Source organism: Triticum aestivum, chromosome 2A (assembly GCF_018294505.1).
Source record: "Triticum aestivum cultivar Chinese Spring chromosome 2A, IWGSC CS RefSeq v2.1, whole genome shotgun sequence".
In the NCBI taxonomy this organism is placed as follows: Eukaryota; Viridiplantae; Streptophyta; class Magnoliopsida; order Poales; family Poaceae; genus Triticum; species Triticum aestivum.
In genome coordinates this window covers 273,745,284-273,749,730 of record NC_057797.1, presented here as the reverse complement: position 1 = coordinate 273,749,730, position 4,447 = coordinate 273,745,284, and the positions used below count along the sequence as shown (strand labels likewise).

Below are 4,447 nucleotides of genomic sequence, written 5' to 3'. Positions count from 1 at the left end.
GGCGGGCTGATGCGGACGCGACTGCGGCTCCCCGTGGTGCTCCTCTCCTGCTCCCTCTTCTTCCTCACCGGCTTCCTCAGCTCCCTCCTCTTCACCTAGGTAACTAACACGGCCCGACCCAGCTCGCAGATTCGTTTCATCGTGCGCACGCGCGGGCCTCTGATCTGGGGTGGCTCTGGCGGTTGTTCCATGGCAGGATCAGCAGGGGGAGGAGGACGTGGAGCGGCCGCTGCGGAGGGAGCGGCTCATGGAGGCGGTCTAGCCGGAGATGGCATACGGGGAGTCCGGCGAGCCCGCGCCCTCCTTGATCCCTTACTAGGTCACGCCTCGTCCCGATTCCCTTCGTCGCATTGCCATTTTGTTCTTCGGGGATTTCGTTTAGGCTTTGCGGTGTCAGTGACCACTGATTAGCATTGGGGACAATGGAAGATGGCGTTCATGAAATTTTTGGTGAGGATGCATGCTGCATTCGTTGGTGACGTGCAAGTTGCGAGAGTGGTATGTTCTATTCTCCTCCCTCCCTCCCACAGTCCCACCCACCCCGTGGCATGTTCTGTTCTGTTCTTTTCTTTTCTTGGCCTGATGATTTTTACTGATGGAGTTGTTTGTGAGTAGTAAATGTCAGTGAATTACAATGTTCGACCTAGTACAGAAAAAAAACTTTGTAACATACAGTACATATTCGAATTGCTAAACTCTACTGTTTAGCATGGCTGGATGGCAGGGGTCACCACTCACCAGGATAGATCCACAACATTGCATTGTTCTTATTACTGCAACTAGCAGATGAATAATGTGGTTGTTACACGGATGATGCTCCTGTGTTGTTCAGTACTGTATAAGATACCTATGCAGTAACAAAAACAAAGTTTGAACAAGCATGTGCAAATTTGTGTGGCTTTGAATAAGATATCTGTTTCTGACAGCCTTCTCCGATTATGATTTGTGGCTTATTGTCAGAATGATGTTGCTGAAAGAAAGTTCAGCAAGTTCTGTGGCTAGCAGTTATATTTTTCAATTTTTATTACAGCTAAGAGCGTAGCTTGGGTCCTTTTCGGGATAAGAATTGGGAGGCTCCGATGTTATCACCATCCCAGTTTTCGTTCTTCAAATATGTAGAATTATTCTTTGTTTGTTGGATGCTCGAGAGTAGGGGATATGGTTTTCTGGGAGAGACATCTTTACTAAATTATGTGCTAAAAATGTTTTATTATGTGTGTTTCAGTACGAACACGGATCAGTTGCTGCTCTAAACCCAACAATTCGGAGGAGGAATGCATGAGAAGCGAGTCCCCCAGCGATGCCAAGGTTGGCCGTGTATTATTACTGTTCTTTGAGCTGTCTCTGTTTCAACCATACAATCCGTCTAGCATAAGGTGGATAAGGCAAATACTGGAGACACTGTCGTACATATTGGGCATGGTAGTAGACTGTCAGAACCTTACGGTCTTGCAAAATGTTCAGAATCAATATTCTGCTCCAGTCAGGTTCTATGTATATCCTCTTTTTTTCATGGGATATGCATATCCTATAAGTCATGGTTTATCTCAGAAAAGAGGATTTCAAATTAGAAAGTTCTTCAAATTGCAAGTAAAGGATCCTTAAGAAATGTTTATGGCAGATGTCAACTGCCAGTCTGCAGAAGACAGAAGTGATGTACATATGATCCCCAAATGATGAACAGTACCGTTCTGCAAACCAAAGGGGGCATATGAACAATTTCGGGTTTTTTTTGTGTTGGGGCAAATGGATTATGCTGGACTGACTAAGCTTGAGTCCAAATTTCCTTCATTGTTAATTCAATTAGCCATTGTTTGAGCAAATCATTTCTGCATGCACGTGTACTGGGGTTAGTACTATCTACTATGGTGAATGCCATGCAAACAATTAAGTTGCTTCATTTGATTGCCTGCTACATCTGCACTTAAATACTCATAATGCTACTGTCCAGATCTTGTTCAATTGGACTGACTACATATCTCTTGTTAAAATTGTGGTCTTGATCATTTGTTTAAACCTGAGACATCATGCATAAGTAGCTCTTCCTTTAGAGTCTAAACCTGAGACCTCTTTTGTTTTATATTCAGTTCTATGACTAATGGTCACAATGCTGTTTTGCTATGCTTGATAAACCTGATACCTCTTTCTATTCTTCTTCTTTAGGTCACACTGTTGTTTTGTTGTGGTTGATAAACCTGAGACTTCTTTCTATTCTTCAAGGCGGTTTGGTTTAGGCCAGCCATGGAGCAGAAAGAACGGACATTGCTACTTAAGCAAGAGGGAAGGTAATGATCCCAATGATACTCTTTTCATTTTGTTAAAGGGAATATGTGTCCAGTCAATGCATGCTCTGGATGCTAGCTAATCCTACTGGGCAATATAGCTAATACTTTTCTTATTCTCGCAGACCCGACGAGGCCATTATGCTTACCTTGCTCGAGCGCATCAACCCCGACCATGGCACCACATTCACAGTCTTGAGGTAGCCGTGCTGCAACTACATCAACGCTATCTTCTCTGACTAGATAAGGCTTCGGTCTATCCCATTATTTTCTTTTCTTCTTTGGTCGATGGGCCATGATGCCATTGTGTTGATTCCCTATGTGATGCAGAAGCTATGGTGTTTTGTTTTAAGTCTGTTGTAAATTGTAATTGATAATGATTTTGTGTAAAATTAGTGTAGAACATATGTCTTGTTATCTTAAATCATTCGTGTCGTGCTCAATGAACCATCAAAGATTAAATCGTTTTCTGCATTCAACATCTAGAACCATTCTAGGAGTTTTGGTATACATGCAACAACTATGCCTTCTTGTATTCTGAACAACCATTTCTGGAAGTTTTGGTATTCATGCAACAGCTAGTCCTTGTGGTTATTACGGTTACATGTTACATGTAGAGATGGTTCATGATTTAGTCCCTAGCTGCTTTCTATATTTGTTTTTATTTTGTTTCTAACTCTTTTGGTTAATTGTTAGATGCCTTTGTTCAGCCTGTACGGACATTTCCAGAAATGGTGTTTCCTCTCATGTAAAGAGCTCCAGCCTGAAAGTGAAGAAGTCTGGAGTGTATATGTAGTAGGTTTATATGTTGTGATGGTATCACATGTAATGATGAAATGAATTATGTAAAGATTGTGCTATTAGCCAAAATTGGCATGCGGTTTGATAATTCTCATTTGTTTGTTGTTTTGACTGAAATAATTGTGTGGAAATTGAAACATTAGCTGTCTTTAATTAGAACCCGACAAGTGGGACCTAATAGTATTTGGCATATAAAAAGGCAATTTTCCAAATAATATTTACAGGAAAAAAACTAAAAACTAAGGAAATGGACTGTAAAAAGGCCGAGGTCCAATTGAGAAATAGATGTGAACAAAAAAAGAAATGGTCTAAAAAAGGATCACGACCCTGGAAATAAAAAGGCTGCAATAATGGGCTTGGCCCATGAAGCCGATCAAAAATTGACGGAAAAATAATATAAAAAGGCCGAATTGTTGGGCCTGGCCTATGTAAAACACCCAATCGGACCGGGCTGAATCTTATCAACGACCTTCTCAATTGGTCGCAATTTTGCCACGCCAGATTGCCACGTCGGATGCCTACATGGTCTGGGGAGGCTGCTAGTGACCAAAGCAAAACAATAGGCATATTTTGGTCGTAAACGTCTACGACCTTCTCACAGAAAAGGTCGTTAATTTTAGTTTACGACCGCCAGCTTTTGACCTTCTGTTTTTGGTCACAAAAAGGTCGCAAATGAAAAACAATGACCGTTCAGTGACCAATAGTCAAGGTCACAAGTTGACATATTTCTTGTAGTGAACTTGGATTTTATCGGGGATGGATGAAGAATTCGTACCTAGTTCTTCATGAGAAAACCCTATGCAATCGCCGAGAGGGGGTTGTCTCTAAACAAGCATACGAGGGAGAAGGGGATTCAAGCCTAGTGAAATGTTGCTGCTTCGTCTGTCCAGCTTACTGCCAAAGTTGGAAAGGTGGGTTTTTTTTTGTGATTTGACGGCACATTGCGCATTACTGCGGCGCTACGACCAGGGTGAGTCTACCTTCCAGTTGTGCACTCTAATTTGGTGCATGGCACATGGACCCCATTGCTGGATGCCCCACATATCAGCGAAAGGAAGTAGAAAGGCTGGAGTAACTAGTTACACATAAATATTTTTTTGACAAAGAGATACTCCCTCTGTAAAGAAATATAAAAATATTTCATATCACAACTTTATGCATAAGAAAAATTAAGGGGAATATATATATATATATATATATATATATATATATATATATATATATATATCAAAATATGGGGGTTCAACTGAGAATATAATACTCAGACAAGCTCATGGTTTTTGACTTTGGGCCACAGGCCGGTGGGCCTGCATGTTTTGGGGCCCATGTGTTCTAACTCGGTGCATTTCATATTGCAAGTGATC

General features: G+C 41.5%; 1 long non-coding RNA gene across 1 annotated transcript; it reads left to right on the top strand.

Moving 5' to 3' along the window:
- Positions 1-210: 210 nt before the first annotated feature.
- LOC123185224 (uncharacterized) lies at positions 211-2,627 on the top strand. The gene is made up of 4 exons (XR_006493230.1): positions 211-498; positions 1,226-1,308; positions 2,164-2,285; positions 2,408-2,627. It is a non-coding gene; the product is annotated as an uncharacterized lncRNA (long non-coding RNA).
- Positions 2,628-4,447: the final 1,820 nt, after the last annotated feature.